The sequence below is a fragment of the Lissotriton helveticus genome, chromosome 4_1, assembly GCF_964261635.1.
Source record: "Lissotriton helveticus chromosome 4_1, aLisHel1.1, whole genome shotgun sequence".
In the NCBI taxonomy this organism is placed as follows: Eukaryota; Metazoa; Chordata; class Amphibia; order Caudata; family Salamandridae; genus Lissotriton; species Lissotriton helveticus.
The window spans coordinates 405,385,549-405,408,308 of NC_136063.1; the positions used below are offsets into that span (position 1 = coordinate 405,385,549).

At 44.4% G+C, this 22,760-nt stretch overlaps 1 long non-coding RNA gene across 1 annotated transcript in view; it reads right to left on the reverse strand.

The window, feature by feature from the left end:
• LOC144827170 (uncharacterized) overlaps positions 1-22,760 on the reverse strand; it is a 61,263-nt gene that overhangs the window by 7,978 nt on the left and 30,525 nt on the right. The gene's annotated exons all lie outside the window — the stretch shown is intronic.

The following is a 22,760-nucleotide window of genomic DNA, read 5'->3' on the forward strand; positions in this document are numbered from 1 at the left end:
TCAATAGACTGATGCTTCAACTGCCTCACCTAGTGTGGAAACTCTCACATCCCATCTCTAGGCTACTTGTCTACAACCAGATTGCCTTCAGGACATGTCTGGCACCGCCCTGCGTGCTGGATGGACAGTCTCTCACAGTCAGAGTATACACGGGTGAGTAAGTACATGCAGGCAGTACCGTAGAAAGGTTTAGAAGATGGATGTGCCTCCATCCTGCCTCTCATGAATCTCACAAACACCTAATTTCTAACCTGAATGAGCGCTTTCTCTGTTTGGCACTAACACGCCCTGTCTAGCAGGACTGCACCCCCACCCGATCAATACAGGGGCATTCCCAGCTCAAAGTATTGAGGCACAAGGACACATCCCTGTTTGTTTGCAGACATGGGAATAATAATTGATTTGTTAATAAAGTACAGAATGTTGAGGCAAAGCTGAGGCTCGAGTCTGGCTTCCTAGCTCTGAAGTCGTCAACTCTGGCCGTAAGAATGCACCTTCCCATCCTGATCCTTTACCAATACAGGAGCCTTATTGTGCTGTCCCATGCTCACCTCACAGTTCCCACGCGACTGCCCAATGCCTCTGCCCCAACGGTTCACAGCACCTGGGTGTGTTGCTAGCCCCACAAACAATGGCCATCTTTACTAAAGGAACCCTGATCACTCAATATAAATTATATCCTTTGCCAATTTTATAGCCCATTTATTTTGAATTATTTCAATATCATCTAAACAGCAAGAAAGTATCAATTTATAATAATGTCCTATCGTTTTTTTGACAAACATACTATCGATAATCGAAATTCTCCGTAAATGAGATCGAGTTTGTATACCAAGAGAGTTGAAAAAACTGTGACTCTGTAAGTACTTGAAAAATGTATTTGCAGGTATATGAAACTTATTTTGTAGTTCACTAAAGGGAATCAGCTGATCATCTTGCCATAGATCCCCCAGATACTGAATTCCGCAGTTACGCCACCTATTCATAACTGAGTCTTGAAATATTGATGGGAGAGTGCGAGATGATAAAAGAGGTGTGTACAGCGTGATCTTAAAAATACCTAATTGACGCTTTATTATTCTCCAAGCTGCATAAGCTGCTTTCACGGTCTTAAATTTGTTTTTTTTAAAGTAGCTAGGCTCTATGATCTTAGTGAGGCATCCCCGACACTCTTCCCCTAATGCATACTTGTATATTGAGGGTTAGTGACTCAATGGTATCCGTACCTTTTCCCCAACTACCAGTGGAGAAATAAACTGTATAACAGATGCCAAATAATATTAAAGAAAGTGCGGTATGCCCCACCCTTCCCTGTCCTTTGGCAAAATCATTGTTTTATACTCTCTTCTCTGGCGTTTATAGCCCCACAAAAACCTAGCTAACATTTTCTACAATTGTTTAAAACAACTTAAAGGGAATTCGAGAGGGATAGCCCGGAACATATATTAAAACTTGGGGAGAATAAGCATTTTAAGAACATTCGCTCTACCCACTAAAGATAGGTGAAGATGATCGATTCGCTCAAGCGATGAGTTGACATTCCTTAGCACGGTATTTAAATTTAATTCTGGAATAGCAGAAACCGGGACTGTGATTTTTATACCCAGATATGTGGTTTCTGAGACAGTTTTGATTTGAGTCGGCGGGTTCGGTCCAATACATAATATTTGCGTCTTAGAAATGTTCAGCTTATAGCCGGAAAAGAAACCAAAGCTAGACGCTAAATCCTCAATTTTTGGTAATGCCTTCTGAATATCAGTTGTCACCACTACAATATCATCGGCATAGGCAAGGGCTCTATAGTTCATACGTGACACTTGCACCGGTGTTATATCTTCTGTCTGATTTAATTTATTTAAAAAAATGTCAATATAAAGAGCAAACAACAGAGGCGAACATGGGCAGCCCTGTCTCGTGCCACGAAAAATTGAAAAAGGGATAGAGTTCTGCCCTGCTAGTCTAATGGATGAAACTGGAGAGAGATACAGAGCTTTTATAGCTGAAATCATCTGAGGGCCAAACCCTTTCAGCTGCAACATATCCCATAAGAACGGCCAAGCTACCCTGTCGAATGCCTTTTCGGCATCCAACAGGGTAATTCCAAGGGACCTATTCGTCTCATGGGCCCAATCCATTAAAGCTATAAGATGTCGTATGTGATCCGTAGTGTCCCTATTAGGTATGAACCCATGTTGAAAAGGCGAGACAATTGTTGAAATTATACCAGAAAGTCGATTAGCTAAGATCTTTGAAAAAATGTTGCTATCCGCATTAATTAGGGAAATAGGCCTGTAAGGGGCGACTTATCCTTTTTAAGAAAGGCCATAATAGTTGATTGGCACCATGATTCCGGTGCATCGCCTTTCTGTGCTTCTTGGATAATAAGAAGCAGATCATTCTTTAATAAATGGCGAAATGTTCGGAAAAATTCCAGAGGGATACTGTCAGGACCCATTGCTTTTCCCATTGCAAGAGAAAGAATAGCAGTTTCCACCTCTTCCCAGGTGATATCTGCATCCAGAATTTCAGCCTGAGTTGGGGTTATTTTAGAAATGAGGAATCAATTGCCATAGCAAATAGAATCTTGATTACTGGCAGATTACGTTCTCAACATTACATGGCTTTATTTGACTTATATTATACGCCGTTTAAGATATCGAAATGGGGGAGAACTGTTGGCACCTCGTGTAGTAGGTGTGGGGAATATGCATCAGACACACCACATATGTTTTTTCGTTGTCCACAGTTATCCACATTTTTTTCATCCATCCAAAATTTTATGACAGTTTTGTTTGGCACGACTGTTACTTTGACAGATGAACTAGTTTTGATAGGAGTAAATTCGGACACTGTATTAGAAGAGACGAAATGTTTAGTATTTATTTTTATGCCATTAATTCGGGCGTGTATCACGCAAGATTGGATTAGCCCAGACCCCCCATCTTTTGAAACATGGAGAGCCTGTCTTTTGGCTACATATAACATCGAAATTGCTATATATAGAACAAAGGGTCGGAAAAAAAGAACATTAGGTATGAAGATTCGGGCTCCGGTAATGGAATGGATACATGGGGCGGTGGACTAACCAACTACTGGAATTATTTGAGTTTAATACTGTTTCTCTTGTTAATTCTGTTTTATCACATCTGTTATGGTTTTTTATTTTATTTTTTTCTTTGTTTTTACCGACTGAAGTCTAGGAATGATGATATTTTCTGTAAATTTCCTCTCCTACTTTTTTTTGCTGGTTTATTTGTATTAATTGCTCTGTTCTGTTCTATTCACTTGCATAAAATGTGTGTAAAAAAGGCCTCAATAAAGATATATATATATTTAAAAAAAAGGAACCCTGATCAGTGCACCATGCCCTGGGTCGGCTGCTCCTCCTTGAGCGCCACTGAACTGGCTCCCAGTGCATCTGGAAGCCCTGCGAGTTGCACTCGTTGTACTCCAAGCACATGCTGCCTGATCTTTAGCACCACTGCCCTGCCAGCAGGTACCAAACTGGCATGACAGGTGCATGTGATTCATCATTCCTTAGAGTCTGTTGATCGTTAGTCTTCCTTGTTTATCGTCACCCCACGTTTCTCGGATGTCTGTACTTCCAGTCCTACAGCTGGAGGTCTCCAAGTGAGCACTGCCTGCTATTGGACACAATCGCCACACTGCGTCCATGCTTAATTGCTATGGTGCCCCCCACCCCATGGGCAAGCCTTCATGCATGGCTTGCAGGCCACACTCAAATACCTCTGCTTGTTAGTTATTGTCTTTCGGGTGAAGCATTAAAAGCATTAAAACACAGTGACTCGCTCTACGCTCCCGAGCTGAGTGGTCGCTCCCCTGCTGCTAAGGTACCGTCTGTGCAGCGCTTTTAATCTACTCCTGAGTGCATTTAACCGCGTTTTGCTCCTGCCGCTCTGCCCATTTTGCTCGCAGCTTTGAACATTTAATTTGCTGTAATTGACGATCTGCCCATTCACAGTGCAACTCCACCAGCGTGACTCTGCAGTTTAATTTATTGACTCATCGCCGCTTGTGCTACTTTGCATCCTGGTGACCAGCGCGACCCTGCTTCAGTCCTTGCGTGTCCCCCCCAAGCTCTCCTGCCGCCCTGACCCCTCCACCTCCATTTTGCTGTTGTTTATCGTCCTCCTTAGCCCGCCCCGCCTCCCAGCTGAAGCGCCCTCCCACAGACAACAAACAGCGCTCACACACCTCGAAGCGCCGTGACTCGCTCTACGCTCCCGAGCTGAGTGGTCGCTCCCCTGCTGCTAAGGTACCGTCTGTGCAGCGCTTTTAATCTACTCCTGAGTGCATTTAACCGCGTTTTGCTCCTGCCGCTCTGCCCATTTTGCTCGCAGCTTTGAACATTTAATTTGCTGTAATTGACGATCTGCCCATTCACAGTGCAACTCCACCAGCGTGACTCTGCAGTTTAATTTATTGACTCATCGCCGCTTGTGCTACTTTGCATCCTGGTGACCAGCGCGACCCTGCTTCAGTCCTTGCGTGTCCCCCCCAAGCTCTCCTGCCGCCCTGACCCCTCCACCTCCATTTTGCTGTTGTTTATCGTCCTCCTTAGCCCGCCCCGCCTCCCAGCTGAAGCGCCCTCCCCCCACCATCCATTTATGGCCAATGCCCCCACGCGCAGCGTCCACGCGCTTCGTACACGCCGAAGGTGCGCCAAAGGTAAGCCCGTCTACGCCCGTCCGCGCCTGGACCGCGCCCAGCGCCAGACCCCCTGCCCCTCGCACTGCCCAGCCCCCCCGCGTTACCTACGATGCCGCCACCCTCCTAGCCCTTAACCCCGGTCGGGCCCCCAACTGCTTCCAAGCCGCTCCAGGACGCACCCATGGACCGTTCTCCTGCCTCTCCTGCAAATTCAGCGGCACCGTCAACGTCTCCGCTCCGACCACACCACAGATTCCCGACCCCAACCACCTAGAATGCATCCTTCTCAACACCCGCTCGGTCCACAGGCACGCCATTGACCTTTGGAACCTACTAGACACCATCTCTCCTGACGTCGCCTTCCTTACGGAAACATGGATGAACGCTTCCTCCGCCCCTGACATCGCCATCGCTATCCCTGACGACTATAAGATTACACGCAAAGACCGCACCGACCAAACAGGAGGAGGAATCGCTATCGTCCATAAAAAATCAATCCGCATCTCTACCAGCTCTGACGCCAACCTCGCCAACTCCGAACACCTTCACTTCCAGAACCACATCGACCCCAAGACCACACTCAGAGGCACCCTCCTCTACAGACCACCAGGACCCCGCGCAAAATTCAGTGAAGACATCACGGACTTCATCACCCCACACGCGCTCCCCTCCAAAGACTACATCCTCCTGGGAGACCTCAACTTCCACCTTGAGAAGTTCAACGACCGCAACACCGCCACCCTCTTAGACAACCTCGCCAACCTCGGACTTAAACAACTGGTCACTTCCCCCACCCACATCGCAGGTCACACACTCGACCCCATCTTCACCTCTAGCAACCATGTCTCTTTCAACCACACTACGGAGCTCCTCTGGACTGACCACAGCTGCGTCCACTTCACCTACAACAAGCCGAAACCCATCATCCACCTCCAACCAACTCTACAAAGAAACTGGAACAAAATCACCACGGAACAGATCTCCTCATCGCTCCTTCAAACCTCCCCTGCCCTCTCTTCTAACGCCAACGAAGCCGCCTCCAACCTCACCCTTTGGTTATCCAACACCGCAGACACCTTAGCACCACTGAAAAAACGCCAACACAAAATCAAGAAGGCCTCATGGTTCAACAAGGACCTCAAGAAATCCAAAAAACTATGCCGCTCCCTTGAAAAGGCCTGGAAAAAAGACTTATCCACCAGCAACAAGGACGCCTTCAAAAACGCCATCCGTACACACCACCAACTGATCCGAAAAGCCAAAAAAACAGCATTCAAGGATCGACTCGACAACAACGCCCACAACAGCAAGGAACTTTTCAACATCGTCAAGGAATTTTCCAACCCCTCGGCCAACTCCAACGACATCACTCCCTCTCAAACCCTCTGCGACTCCCTAGCCTCATTTTTCCACAACAAGATTGCAGACATCCACAACAGCTTTGACAACCAACCCGGAAACCAACCCACCCTACCATCTGCTAACCATCTTCCCCCAGTTAACACCCTTAACGCCTGGAACCCAATCTCCACTGAGGACACCATCCGCCTGATGAATTCCATCCACTCTGGATCCCCCACAGACCCATGCCCTCACCACATCTTCAACAAAGCAGACTCCGTCATAGCCCCGCACCTCCGAGACGTCATCAACTGCTCCTTCAACTCCGCTACCTTCCCAGAAGACTGGAAACACGCTGAACTCACCGCCCTTCTGAAAAAACCAACAGCAGACCCCACCGAACTCAAAAACTACCGCCCCATCTCACTTCTTCCATTCCCGGCCAAAGTCATCGAGAAAGCTGTCAACAACCAGCTCGCCGCCTTCCTCGAAGCCAACAAATCCCTCGACTCCTCACAATCTGGCTTCCGAGCAAAACACAGCACTGAGACCGCCCTCATCGCAGCAACAGACGACATTCGAACTCTACTGGACAATGGAGACACAGTCGCCCTCATCCTCCTCGACCTCTCCGCAGCCTTCGATACAGTCTGCCACAGCACCCTTTTACAGCGCCTCAGAAACATCGGAATCCAAGGAAAGGCACTGGAATGGATCACCTCGTTCCTCTCAGGAAGAACCCAGAGAGTCCGCCTCCCACCATTCAAGTCCGAGGCCTCTGAAATCATCTGCGGCGTACCACAAGGATCCTCACTCAGCCCCACCCTCTTCAACGTATACATGAGCCCCCTCGCGACCATCGCCCGCCAACACAACCTCAACATCATCTCTTACGCGGATGACACTCAACTGATCCTTTCTCTCACCAAGGACCCCAGCACCGCCAAAACTAACCTACACGAAGGAATGAAAGAAGTCGCCGAATGGATGAAACAAAGCCGTCTGAAACTGAACTCAGACAAAACAGAAGTCCTCATCTTAGGTAAATCCCCCTCTGCATGGGACGACTCCTGGTGGCCGGAAGCCCTCGGAAAAGCACCCATCCCGACAGACCACGCACGGAACCTTGGCGTCATCCTGGACTCCTCACTTTCAATGAACAGACAAGTCAGCGCCGTATCCTCATCCTGCTTCAACATCCTTCGCATGCTCAGAAAAACATTTTGCTGGATCCCCACCGAAACAAGGAAAACAGTCACCCATGCTCTGGTCACGAGCCGACTGGACTACGGAAACACCCTCTACGCAGGTACCACCGCCAAACTACAGAAGAAATTACAACGAATCCAAAACGCCTCAGCCAGGCTCATATTAGACATCCCACGCAACGAACACATCTCTGGTCACCTTAAAGACCTCCACTGGCTACCCATCAATAAGAGGATTACTTTCCGACTGCTTACCCACGCACACAAATCACTCTACGACATCGGACCAGATTGCCTCAACTCTCGACTGTCCTTCTACACCCCCTCCCGCCAACTTCGTTCTTCCAGCCAAGCATTCGCCACCGTCCCTCGCATCAACAAAACCACCATGGGAGGCAGATCCTTCTCATACCTGGCTGCCAAAACATGGAACTCACTTCCCACTTACCTTCGCCTCACCCAGAATCACCTAGCGTTCAGAAAACAACTTAAAACGTGGATATTTGACAAATAATCCCCCTCCCCTCCCCAAGCGCCTTGAAACCCTCTGGGTATGTAGTGCGCTATATAAATTCTATGACTTGACTTGACATTGTTCTTGAAGTGAGGCAGCACACACTAAACTCACTGAGCCATCTTGGGTGTAGGGTCCCCTTGTGCAGCATGTGGTGGCGACATGAATGGTGGAGCCTTGTTCTTCTAGTTAGGCAGCACATTCTTAACTCACTGAGACATCTTGGGCGTGTGGTCCCCTCGTGCAGCATGTGGTGGCAATCAATTTCCTCCAGTGACAAAGCTGGGGACTGCTTGTCCCAGTCGCCTTTTAGGCTGTGCTCGTGACCACGCCACCTTTCTTGATTGGGTCCTTTAAACCCAAATTCAATTGGTCACTCACTGACCTTTACCTTGGCACGAATGTATGATTTTACAAAGCATATATTTACAACGCATGCACTTACAATGCAGTTTTTACATTGCAGCATCCACTACAACGCATTCCATTACATCGCATGACACTACATCGCATATTAAAAAACTACCTTTACAACGCATTCCATTACATCGCATCCTACCTTTACAACGCATACCATTACAACGCATACCATTACATAGCATTTAAGGTAAGTATTGAATAGTATAGGGGTAAAAATTACTATTCTAACTCCAGGGGGTGCAACAGTAGGGTAAGTGTTGGATAGTGTAGGGGTAAAAATTACTATTCTAACTCCAGGGGGTGCAACAGTAGGGTAAGTGTTGGATAGTGTAGGGGTACTATGCATTGTAAAGGTATGTGTTGTAATGGTATGTGTTGTAATGCCTGTGTTGTAGTGACATGCGATATAGTGTCATGCATTGTATTGGTATGCATTGTGATGCCTGCATTGTAGTGACATGCATTGTAAAGGATGTTACGATGTAATGACTGCGTTGTAAGTGTAGTACGATGTAATGACTGCGTTGTAAAGGTTATTTACCCCTTGGCACGCTCTCGCACCCTGTGCTGTCGTGCCCTTTGTCTGCTGCCCGCGGGGTTAGCCGCCCTCTCTCTAAAGCAGTGGTCTTCAAACTATTTAATGCCACACCCTTCAGTGAAAAATCTGAATTCATAGCGCCCTCCTCAGGATTTTTTCCAACTATTCTATTAAACTGTCAATAGGTTGATATGTCTTGACTTATTTAAACACAAAACATATTTAAACATTGCAGTTAAATTCTGTTACCATTTTAAAAATGCAACCAAATACATGATTGGCAAACATACTATTCTGGTCAAGCATGCCTGCCTAACGTGTAAATATATCCGCAGCGTGACTATTAGATATGGGGGTCGGGTTTTTGAAGAATATTTGGAGTCCCTTGACTCATCCGCCTAGGATATAAATGCCACATTACGGAACGGCTTACTGTCGCTCATTTCTTTCCACTTAAAACAAAGGTCTGCTGTCAGCATAATTCAGCGCCTGGTGCCCGCCCCCCCATCACTTCGGCCCCTGCTCTAAGGCCAGCTGCACCTCCCGCTCAGCCGTAATTTTGTGGATACTTTGTTTCCTCAATATTAAAGATTTGCCACAGACACCCAGTGTTGACACGTGTAAAAATGACAAAGTAATGAAGTGATACTGTCACAAAATGCGGCACATTTGGCCACAAACATTGCATTTTCTTGATGCATAATTTAGTCACCATGGTCGCATAATTAGCCTTGCACTGTATATTGTAAGTCAGGGGAAGTTCAAACAGTTTGCTGCAAGAGAGAGAGCAAGAAAGAAAGAGCAGTTAAACAAACTCAAGTCCACACGGGACCCTATTTATTTAATGAACAGGAATTACTTTTTTGGCATTCTGTTAAAGGCTGATATACTGATGACTGCCAGAATTTTGCTTACCTCAAAAGGAGGGAGAAGAAGAAGGAGGATACATTTGTAATCTTGGGGATTTAAATAGATCAGTGCCATTGAAGCTTGTCTTTCCTTTTTAGGTCTGGCTCCTACCACATGTGATCCACAGAAAAATAGCTCCCAGAAGGACTACTCAGAAAGGTGCTTTGACTCCACCCATAAGTTGATTTCCATAGCAGCATCATTTGATTGGGCAGAAGGTATAGGCTTCTGCCGAAAAAAAGTGCTTCTAGTGCATGAAAGATGAGGTTCAATACTGCAGGACTGGGGGGCATATTATCAAGAACGGGTGTTACATTATCGCCGCTTTTATCGGCAGGAAACTGCTGATAAAGCAGCGATAATGTGCTTGATAATATGCTCTATGAATTCCAATCGAAGCCCATGTTAGATGTCTTCACATCTAACATGGGCTTCGATTGGAATTCATAGAGCATATTATCAAGCACATTATCGCCGCTTTATCTGCAGTTTCCTGCCGATAAAAGCGGCGATAAAGTAACGCCCGTTCTTGATAATATGCCCCTGAGTTCGTTATGATACCAAGCCAATGATCAAGGCTATTAGCCTGAACTGTTTATTATTTAAAGTTATGATAAAGGCAGTAGCCCTCATATATTTATTGTGAAAAACCTATCTTAAAACCAAAATGTACCTAATGGTGGATTGGTATTACATTGTTTTAAATCCTTTATGGATATATTTTGTTAAATGGAATTTCAAAGACGAACCTAGTAGGCCAGGTGTTTAGTGCTGGGTATCCCCTATGGCAAAATATGAGGACAAAGACTTGTCCTGGGATTTTCCTGTTTAAGACCTCTTAGGAGGAGGTGTATTTTATTTTACCAAAGGTAATTTTCAATTTTTATGTACTTTTGTGGCTGATGGTTAGCTTGTGAGAAGGCTAATGCTCAATATAGCAGACTTGAGTTGTTTACGGAGACAATTCAATAAATTTATTTATTTATTTATTTAAAACATTTGTAGAGCGCGGCTGTCACCTGGCAGGTATCCTGGCGCTGGTAGTTACTCCTGGGTTATTGGGCGGGGGAGGTGAATTATGGGTAAGCGGGCTTAGAGGAGGGGGTGGGGGAAGAGCCATGTTTTGATTCGCTTCCTAAAGGGTAGGAGGTGTGGGATTTGGCGAATTTCGGCAGGCAGACTGTTCCAGAGCTTGGCCGCAGCCCCCCTGAAGGATCTTCCCCCAATCCTGGCTTTCCTGCATCTGGGTACTCTCACAAGGCAGGCGGTTGCGGACCTAAGTGTTCTGGTGGGGATGTACCACGAGAACAGACGTTGAAGAGGTCTAGGTCCTGCACCGTGTAGTGCCTTGAAGACCAAGCAGAGGGCTTTGAAGGCGATGCGTTGCTTCAAAGGAAGCCAGTGCAGCTCGGCCAAGGCAGCAGTGGCCGAGGATCTCCTGGTCCAACCAAGAGCCAGTTTGGCTGCTGCCGACTGAACTCGTTGGAGTCTGTCTAGCAGTGTCGCAGGGGATTCAAACAGGAGAGCATTACAATAGTCAAGGCGACTAAGGATAGTGCACCTGACTATCAATGCTCGGGCTGAGGATGGTAATAGAGGCAGGATTTTGCGCAGTGAGCGCATAAGGGCTGAGCAGGTAGCGACTGTTCTTGAAACCTGCGTTTCCATGCTCAGTTGGTGATTTAGCATGACGCCCAAATTGCGAACAGTAGTAACAGGTAGCGGATTGTTGGAGTTTTCCGGGGGCCAGAACTCAGTAGGCAGAGGGCGGGATATGCGGCTCGCGGGACAGAACAGAACCTCGGTTTTCAAGGAGTTAAACTGGAGGGAGTTCCGGTGCAACCAGCCTGCGGTGTCTCTTAGGCAGTTATGGAAGGCTTCAAAAGAGATGGAGTCTTCACCCTCCCAAGAGAAAAGGAGCTGGGTGTCGTCCGCATAGTTTACTGTGGTCATATTGTGCGATTTAATTAAAACGACCAGTGGCTTCAAGTAAACATTAAAAAGAATCGGACTGATGGAGGAGCCCTGGGGAACACCGTGAGGGACAGGGGAGAAAACCGATTGGAAAGGGGGAAGGGATACCGCCTGTTTTCTATTACTAAGGTAGGAGTGAAACCAGAGCAGAGCCGTGCCATCGACACCTGCCTCTCTCAGCCTCTCAAGCAGGATCCCATGATTGACAGTATCGAATGCGGCAGACAGGTCTAATAAAATCAGGGCCACGGCTTGGCCCCTGTCTGCACGCATTCGAAGCTCTTCCATGGCAGTGAGCACTGCAGTTTCAGTGCCATGGGTTGGGCGAAACCCAAATTGGAATTCGTCCAGAACGAGGTTCTGCTCGAGGTGGGTTGAGAGGCAATTGCTGACCCAACGTTCAAGCACCTTCGCCGGAAATGGCAGAAGTGATATGGGGCGGAAATTGGACAAACATTCTGGATTCAGCGTAGGTTTCTTAAGTAGCGGGGTGATAAGTGCTTGCTTCCAGGGGGTGGGGACGAAGCCACAGCTGAGAGATTGATTGCAGATCATCCGCAGGGTGTGGAATAACTCGTGCCCGCAAGCTTTCCAGATTTTCGGGGGCAAAGGATCAAGAGGAGATCCCGAGGTGATGCCCATTGCCAGTTTCTCAAATTCTACTTGAGAGATCAAGGGGAAGGCCAGGAGACTATTCATAGGAGGGCTTGCTGACCTCGAGGAGTCAGCGTTGGTGGGGCCGACTCCGGGAGGGGTAGAGTGATTATGTGACAGGGGGGTTGCCAGGTTGCTGATAATGGTCTCGATTTTATCGGTAAAAAACCGAGCGAGATTGTCACAGAGGGTCTGAGATGGGGGAATGGAGTTCTTGACACAGTCAGGATGTATAATGTTATCCAGGATCTGAAATATACTTTTTGAGCTGTTAGCAGCGTTAGCTATAGTGGAGCAGTAATATTCCGATTTACACTTTGCGATGGCAGATTTGTAATCACAGAGTAAGTTTTTCCAGAGGGCTTTGTTGTTGTCACAGTATCCGTGTCTCCACTTTCTCTCAGCCTGTTTACAGGCAGATTTGAGGGATTTCAGGGAGTCATTGTACCAGGAAGCAGGTGCTCTACCTTTGGGTTTACAGTGTTTTAAAGGGGCAGCCGAGTCCGTGATAGATGTAATTCTCGAGCTGAGGGAACTGTAATTATTTTCCACCGAGCTGGTAGGAGAGAAGCTATCCTGCACCTCAAAGAATTTGGTGGAGGTGCAGAGTGTTTCTAAAGCTTTCCAGTTACGGTAAGAGAATTGTGATGGAGGGTAGTTCTTGGGCTTTCTTATTATGGCGTTGGTGATGAAGAGTTTGATGAGCGAGTGGTCCGTCCAACTCATGGGCAGAATATCGCCTACTTGCGTAAGATCGGGACTTGAAAAAATGAGTTCGAGACGATTACCTGCAGAGTGGGTGGGGGCCTTTATCAGTTGGTGAAGCCCTACGCTGTCACAAGATAACAGAAGGTTATCTAAGCCTGTGTCCAGGCTGCCGTTTGGCCAGAGGTTGAAGTCTCCAAGGATAATAAGTTTGTTATGGGAGGTTGCCATGTTTGTAATGATCGTAAGGAGAGCTTGCTGTTGCAGGAGGGAAAATGCCCCTGGCGGTCTGTAGCAGATAATCACCGTAAAGGTGACTCCTGGGTGGCAGGTTATAGTCAGACCAAGGAGCTCAGTTCCAGGTACAGGATCTATGTCAATGATGTTTATTTGCCAAGCGGCTCGGAAGATGATACCAACTCCGCCGCCGCGGCCTTTGGGCCTGGGAAGATGTAGAATGTTGAAGTTAAGAGGACAGGCGGATGCTAGGTCGGTCTCACAATTGGCATGTGTCCAAGTTTCAGTTAGAAAGAGTACATCTAGTTGGTGTGAGTCTATAAGGAGATTGATTTCAGTGGCATGCTTCGGTAGAGATCTGACATTCAAGAGGCCTTCTACGATTAAGCCCTTGTAGATGAAGTCAGTTAAGGGAGAAGCAGTCTCTTCAAAGGAGAGCTTACCTTCATGCGCATACCCTCGTAGATTGAGCAGTGCATCCCGGGTGTAGCAGGGGGATTGAGGGCTGAATTGGGCAGGGTAAGTGGCGCTATGCGCGTCCTCGTCGCGGACGAGCGCAGACGAGCTTGCCTTAAGCGCGTCTTCGGCGCGCAATCGGCGTGCCCGCTGCGCTCGTCCGCTGCGCTTCCGGTACTGACACATGAGTATATAGTGATAGTAAGTGACGTGGGAGGGGGCGTGGCCAGCAAGAGATGGGCGTGGCTATCGTCGCCCTCGGCGAGCAATGGCGCCAAGAAACGAGTCAATTCCCTTTCCCAAAAGCTATTGTTCAGCTGCACCGGGAATCAGGTCAGTATCAAAGTAGAATAAAATGTGCAAATCAGCAAGGTTTTAAAAGCAGTACAAGATTAAAAATGAGCATAAACACCTCCCGGCTTTTCGCCTCAGGAGTATCACAAGCAGAGGAGCAGCGCTAGCGTTCAGCGCGCCCTATTTATCTTTTGCGGAGGGGGCGTGGCCAGCAAGAGATGGGCGTGGCTATCGTCTCCCTCGGCGAGCAATGGCGCCAAGAAACGAGTCAATTCCCTTTCCCAACAGCTATTGTTCAGCTGCACCGGGAATCAGGTCAGTATTAAAGTAGAATAAAATGTGCAAATCAGCAAGGTTTTAAAAGCAGTACAAGATTAAAAATGAGCATAAACACCTCCCGGCTTTTCGCCTCAGGAGTATCATAAAATAGGCTATTTTCCTTATTGGTTAGTTAGGGAAAGTTATGACGGATGCCAGAGAACTGAATGAGACACTGGATGTATTCGTGGATCCATGGCAGCATGGTATGTTTAATAGGGAGCATGTATGGTGACCTGAATGCCAGTGACTGGAATGGACTATCAGTTATACAATAGGCCTACTACTGATTGTATATGTTTTTAGATTTTTCTGTTGTGAAAGCGATGGGGTTAAAGGAGTTCGATAGTTTTTTAGAGTTTGGTGGATAAAGGAGCTCTGCCAGAAATTGGCAGATACCCCTTCCTCTCTAAATTGGGAAGACAGAAGATTTGCCAAACTCAATCTGGTCCCTTATAGAGATTTTCATTAAAGTCACATACATTATCCAGGCCATTTATGTAGGACATGCTCTTTTATAATAATGGAGAAGTCACTGTTTTTATTTTTCTACTACAGCACAAGAATGAAATCCATGCAAACTTAAACTCACGGTGCACTATTTGGGCATTTCTGTCTCTAGTCATTTATTTGTCTTGTTGTCACAACTGTCTTCTTGGCCCCAGGCATGCAGAGTGAATGTTTCTCCTCCACTCTCGAAGCAAAACCATGATATTGTTAATTTCCCAAATTATGATGTCCTTGAAGGTCAGACAGATCAGCAGTATCTGAGACCTTAAACATAATTGCTTGCAAACATTGCCACTCATATGTAATCTTCAGAAGATGGCAAAACTAGTTGGAGTGCTTTCCAAATTATGTTTGTTTGATTTATACTGCCCTCAATTGCTGTATTGCCATCTTCTTGTGAGGCTAGAAATGCTAAAATAAATCAGATTATGAACCAGTGCAGTGTATTTTTAATTGAGCATTCATTTTCTACATGTTTGTTCTCCTGTGCTAATGCTCTTGAGTTATGCCATCCCTGCTGCCCTACCAGGAATTACTTTTTATTCAAACGGTTTGGAGACTGATGCCAACCCCCATATAAAAAAATCTCTTACCGCCTTTCAAAATATATCAATGTTAGCAGGGATTGTCCTAGGCAAAATAGGCCATGATAAGTGGGATCCCCTAATGTGCAGACATTTTAAATCTGGAAGGCTGGGCTGAAATTCGTCACGCTGAAGGTTAGGAAGCTGGCTAGCTAGAGACAATGGCAATGGCTGTGGAGATACTGGCAAGACCTGAATGAGGATGCCACAAGTTTTATTGTTCAGGGCATGTCTTTTATTTAGACTTTGAAGACCCCTGTCAGTTTTGTTTTTTTATAATCCACCTTTTCAATCAACGTGCTCATTTATAACACAGAAATCAGCAGGAACAGGGTTCCAAAATCCATGATACATAATAATAAATATTCACTCTTGCTGTCACCTATTCCACTGGTAACATATCTCCCTCCCCACTCCCCATTAAGCTCAGTCTCCATCCCAAAGTTGTGTTATTGTACAACATGTCCTCTATTCTCAGCATCTCGCATTTAGCAACATTAGTTCATCAGTCAAAGGTTTATCACTGCCCAGGGCTATGGAAGTCTCCCTTCACTGTTCAAAGATATTCAGTGCCCTAAGCTGTGGTGATCACACCCAACCTTGAAGTATATTTCAGTAATGGTTTCCATGTTGCCTTAAACTTCATATGACCTTCCTTCACATTGCTTTGCACCATTATTTCTAGGTCAGTAGGGCGGGAGGGGGTATCCTAGAATCTTCTAAAGAGTTTTAGAGACTCCCAACAAAACGGGCAACAACTTTGGACACTCCCATTACATGTGAAAAGCACACACAGCGCTTAGGCCGGATTCTAGCCGATTACTAATATATGCATTAATTTAGTTTAGTGGGGTTGCAGTGTTAACCCCAGAAGACCATGTAGTGGATATTACTATTCCATATGTACATGGGGCTTACAAGTATGTCCCTCCATAGGGCTTCCCATTGCCTGGGGACATTTTCTTACACCAGTTTTCACTCCCACTTAGATACGCGTGTTTGGATTCTGATAAAAAGGAGGAAACGGTGGACACAGGACCCTCAACAAGGTGACAGAAAGAAAAGGGTTCCATAAATAGAATTTTTTATGGTGTGTGCGCTTTCCAGCCCTGGTTGCAGGTTCCAATCTCTCAATTGTGTGTAATGTTGCCTTTCAGACCTATCAAGTAGTAAAGCCTTGCTTACATTCGGGAAATTATTTAATTTTACCATTATTAAAAAAGTCTGAAATTAGGTCTATTTTTCAGAGAGTACCCGTTCTTGTTGCAGGGTGGATTCAGAGTTAAAGTGTATGGGGTGCAGAGAAAGGAATGTAGGGCCAGATGTAGGTAAATCTCATTTACGATTCATAAATACCGAATTTTACCGATTCGGTATTTATGAATCGGTAAATAAGATGTAGGTAATAATTCGGTATTTTTTACCGAATCGGTAAGATTCGGTATTTACCGATTCGGTAAATACCGAATCGGTATTTGCTATTGAATCCTATGGGCCTTGAAGCCCATAGGATTCAGTAGCAAATACCGAATCGGTATTTACCGAATTGGTAAAAATACCGAATTGCAAAGGGGGACAGGGTGTCACTTTGACACCCTGTTGCACCCCTGTACATGGCTTGTGCGCCATGTGGCACACAGACATGCCCTTAGGGCATGTCTGTGTGCCATATGGCACAGGTGTACATGCACAGATGTGCATGTACACAGGCATTCGGTATTTACCATGCAATTGTATTACATGGTAAATACCGAATCCTGAAAGGCCTGAAGCACTGTTCAAAGTGCTACCTATATCTGAAAATACAGATTCTGTAATTTTACCGATTGGTAAATTTACCGAATCGGTAAAATTTACAGAATCTGTAAATTTACCGATTCTGTAATTTTACTGATTCGGTAAAATTACCGATTCGGTAAAATTACCGAATCTGTATGTTTTTTGAGCCCCTACATCTCCATAGCCCAATACCGGTCGATAACGGCCGAAAATCGGTATTTTCGGCCGTTTCCGACCGGTATTGGGCTACCTACATCTGGCCCTTTGTGAGCTGGTGTTTATTCATTAGGTTATCCTATGTGGTTAATACTGTGGTCACTGGTGTGTTGAGATAAGCTCTTAGAGATCTCAATTATTTTCTTGGCCAAATACCATCCCATGCGATCTCATTATTAGCACCCTCTCTATGTGAGAACCAGATGTTATCTGTCCCCCACTTGTACCATTCTATCACCATCCCTAGGTGAGTATCATGGTAGTACGCCTTAAAGTTAGTCACCGCTAGTCTTCCCTGTTGCTTGTGACACTGAATTACACGGAGAGATATGCCCATGTGAAACCCATTCCAAATCTCCATTTGGAGAGCCTCAAGTAAATCGTGGAGGATATGTACAAGAAAATGGTGGAGCGCAATGTAACCCCAAATTTGGCAACGCAGTGCTCCGTCATTTTCAAACGCAGGGATGCGCCGTATTTACAAAAATACAGTGCACTTCTGCGTTTCCCCTAGCACTAAGAAAGCTGCATAGAGCACCCATGCACCATGTTGCAAGGGTTCCTGCACTGCAGGAGCGGTTGTTTATGTGCAGGAAAGCACACCTTCCTGCACATAAACAACCTTTAGAGGCAATTTGCTGTTTCTATGTATGCTGCAGAATGCAGCATACATAGAAAGAACAAACTATGATAAGAAATTAATCATTTCTTCCTGTGTTGCCAACCTAAGACTAGTTTTACCTGCACTTAGTTTTTGGCGCTGCCCCATCCTTGTAACTATGGGGCAGCTTCAAAAAGCAACAGGTGTTGCGGTACAATGCCCACTGCAACACTCTTTGCATGCCTCTTTCACGCTAAGTGAAGTGTTAAAAGAGGCTTTATTTGCAAGGCGGCGTTAAGCCACATTAAGTGGCTTCACAGCATCTCATAAATATGGGTTATCGAGCAACGCCACTGGAGCATCAAAAAAAGTGACGCTCCGGTGGCGTTAGGGGCTTGTAAATATGTCTCCTTGTCCCCACCTTTATCAGTAGTGCCTAAAAACATCCTTCATAGAATACTGAACTTTACAAGGAAAACCAACTTCTCAGGTCTCCAAGCAGACCATCAATGAGCGCTGGGTAGCTGGTCTTACACAAATCAGCAATACTTAGCATGATTTTAATTCCAAAAGCCTTGACATAGGAAAGAGCCCATTGGAGCTGTTATTTGCTTTATGAGATGGATAACTCATCTCGATGGAGACTCAAATTCAAAATTTCAGATTATCACATGCTGATTTTATATTCTATAACCTGATGATATATGAGTTACAATTCTGAATTTTAATATTGACCTTATTCTTTGCTGTAGAGACCTGTTTGAGAAGGCAGGAAGGTAATGCAATTGGATATACAGAGTAAGGCTTCTATGTTGCAGTGTTGGTCACAGGTTTGTGCACTATGGGCACATTGGGTGTTTTCAATTAGTTTTCTTTCCCACACATATAAGTGGGGTTTTGGTTGGAGTATCTGGATGTTTGTCTTTCTAATTAGGCATGCTTGGTGGGTCAGTCACTGAAGTTGGACTGCGGTGTGAGCAGACAATACTTTTAGAACCCAGGGGATATTCATTATTGTGTAGATTGTTTTTATTCTGTACAGGAATGATTGGATACTAAGCAATGCTGTGTCCTGAGGATGGCCTTATGGATCTGTATGGCCTATTAAAGACCGAAAAGTCGACTTTTTTACACCCGTTTTGTATATGTTTGTCAAATTTTCTGACACCTGTTTTGTATAAAACTATGAAAAGGTTTCTGATTGAAAAATACTTGTGAAATGTGAGTTAGCTATGTTTGCAAGAGGGTGTTACACTACTAAGTAAACTGTGAAATAGATTTAGTAGTGACAGTGTTGCTAGGTAGTCGATTTGATTTGGGTTCATTCCATAAATACAACTTTTTTGAATATCTCCCCGTTGTGATACATTTCTTTGTTCATATTTATGACTTGATTAAAAAGTTGAATAAGTATTTGAATAAACCCTTAAGGTACGAATGTATGATGTTACTTAGCATGCCATTACTTAGCATGCCTTTTCTACGCAGTTTTTACTTAGCAAATGCCTTTAATTAGCAGTATTTTAAAATGCATGCCATTACTTCGCAAAATCATAGAAAACCATTAAAGTGGCATTACTTAGCAGTACATTACATCACAGGTTTTTACTACGCATACAGATTCTTTTTTCTTTTTTAACCCTACACGTCAACACTACCCTCCACGCCCCCTACACTTCCCTAAACCCTAAAACACTACCCCATACACTACACATACACTACAACACTTCCCTAAACCCTAAGACACTACCCTACACTACACATACACTACAACACTACCCTAAACCCTAAAACACCACCCCCTACACTACACATACACTACAACACTACCCTAAACCATAAAACACTACCCTACACTACACATACACTACACTACCCTAAAACACTACCCCTACACTACACATACACTACACCACTACCCTAAACCCTAAAACACTACCCTACACTACACGTACACTACAACACTACCCTAAACCCTAAAACACTACCCCCTACACTACACATACACTACAACACTACCCTAAAACACTACCCCTATACTACACATACACTACACCACTACCCTAAACCCTAAAACACTACCCTACAACTACATGTACACTACAACACTACCCTAAACCCTAAAACACTACCCTACACTACACATACACTACAACACTACCCTAAAACACCACCCCTACACTACACATACACTACACCACTACCCTAAACCCTAAAACACTACCCTACACATACACTACACCACTACCCTAAACCCTAAAACACTACCCTACACATACACTACAACACTACCCTAAACCCTAAAACACTACCCCCTACACTACACATACACTACAACACTACCCTAAACCCTAAAACACTACTCCTACCCTACACGTACACTACAACACTACCCTAATCCCTAAAACACTACCCCCTACTCTACACATACACTACAACACTACCCTAAACCCTAAAACACTACCCTACGCTACACATACACTACAACACTACCCTAAACCCTAAAACACTACCCCCTACACTACACATGCACTACAACACTACCCTAAACCCTAAAACACTACCCTACACTACACATACACTACAACACTACCCTAAACCCTAAAACACTACACCCTACACTACACATACACTACAACACTACCCTAACTACACTGCCCCACTTACCTCTCGCTCCTTGTGGTCCCTCTCTTCACCTTCAACCATGGATCCACTCTTCTCCTGCGTAGTAATGGACTATGCGAAGTAAAAGTTGCTAAGCAAAAGAATAGCAAAGTAAAAGTTGCTATGTAATGGTTGTTTACCGCTGTCATCATCTTTTACATGTTGTGCTGATGCCTTCTACTTGACTAGAGGATGGCGTGATAGCCAGGTTCTAGAGGCACATATGTATTTGGCAAGCAGTATGCAGGCCAGACGGTTCATGATTTACGGATGGAAAATACACTTTAGATTGTCCTTTAAATGTTGAGGTTGCCTATTTCTAGTCTTGCTTTCTGCTGCAAAGAAGCAGTGACCACTTCCCTTGATACTATAATGCAGACATTTTTTGAGCAGTCCACTGGTTAGGGCAGAAACTGAAGGTGTAGGTTGGGGGAGTATGCTTCTGTTGCTAAGTGAATAAAGATGTTGTTTACAGATGAAGGTCTTGGTGGTGGTCCATTTGCTACTTTCCTTTTTTATGTGATTTATTTGTAAAAGGAAAAGAGGTGAGAAGAATTTGAGCAAGGATTCTGCACCAATTCAGAACTGCTAACATGTGGTTTTGGCCCCAGCAAAGCTAATAGAGGTTTGTTTCTAAATGTAAAATATAATGATGGATTGCTCTGATGAACTCAGTTGAGGGTTCTCTTTTTCCACTCATTTTCAGATCTCTTTCTTCACCTGAGAGAGTTCAGATTAGTTTCAGATTTTATTTATGAGTGACACTGCTTAGATTGCATAGGTTCTTTGTGCTGTTTCCAAGGTGGGGGATGCAATTTTTGAGATCACCTTTTTGTACTCCGTCCAACTCTTTTTGGGTATTGTTTTTCTATGTCACTCCTATGGTGATACCCTTAGAAATTATTTCATGGAACCATAGCCTTGATGACCCAGTTGTGTGCTATATTTATGCTATTAAGGGTGGCATCAGACTCTTGGTCCTTGTCAATGATTGTTATAATGCAGGTTGGGTGCTGCTCAAACCATTTGGCATGTGGATAGGCTCAAATGGGAGCTCAGGTTACATTGGACAAAAGGTATAGTTTGCATAATTTATTTTACTTTATTATAAAAAATTGACAAATATGACAATAACATGTTTGATTCTGGTTTTTAAATGAGTTTAACATTTTTTAAAGAAGAATTACTTCTACGAGGAAGGAAGAAACACCGGATTAGATCGCTCAAATTTTACAAGATAACTTTTTTTATTTAAAAAACACAAAAGAAGGAAAAATCTTTTCAGGTTGTTTTTTTGGATCTTGAAAGACATTTGGTGGGGAAAAGTGTCTGAAGAATAAATATTACAACATATTACATTTAAAATAAAAAACAGTATCTGATTTTTTTTAAATAAAGAATGGTATAGATGTGCGTGTTTTAATTTGAAGAAAAAATGAATTTAAAAAATGTGGTTTATATTATAGATTGAAATTTCACATTCATAGATTGATAGATTACCTATAACCCTTGGTGAGTAGCTGGATAGTTAATCACCAAGAATTGAAGAAAAAAGACATCAACAGATAGGCCAAAATACATTTAAATTGTTAATTTCTTTTGTAAAAAAATATCAATTTTATTTTGTGGTTGATTCAAAACAAGAGAGTAACTTATAATTTAGTGATATTGTTAGTAATGTAAGATATATGCAATATTGTGAAGGGAGTCTGCAGCTCCCAATGTAGAAAACTGTTGGATTCTGACAAGTCTTTTAGATATTTCTTTGCTTCTTTTGGAAATTTGAGGATGCAAACTGCTTGTTAATGACTACACAAGTCTCATCACCTGAAATATTTGTTTCTTTTTTAGAATTTCCAAGAAATGATATAGGTTGGGGTGTCGGTTTTCTATAGAACTGGTAAAGGAGTTATGCCAACCCTCAATAGCATTATTTGTCTTTGTCGAGAAACAGTTTCAGCACTTGGAAAATGCTGTTTTCTCCTACAACCTGGCCTGTTTAGATGGCCAATCCGTGTCTCCATGAAATAATGTAGAAGAGTAGCCAATTTGTCTTCATTTGGGTAAAAAAAAGTCTGATTGTACAATTGATGTGTAGAATTTATCTACACATTCAATCAATCAGGGGGTTTAGAGCGTGCTACTCACTCATGAGGGTCTCAAGGCG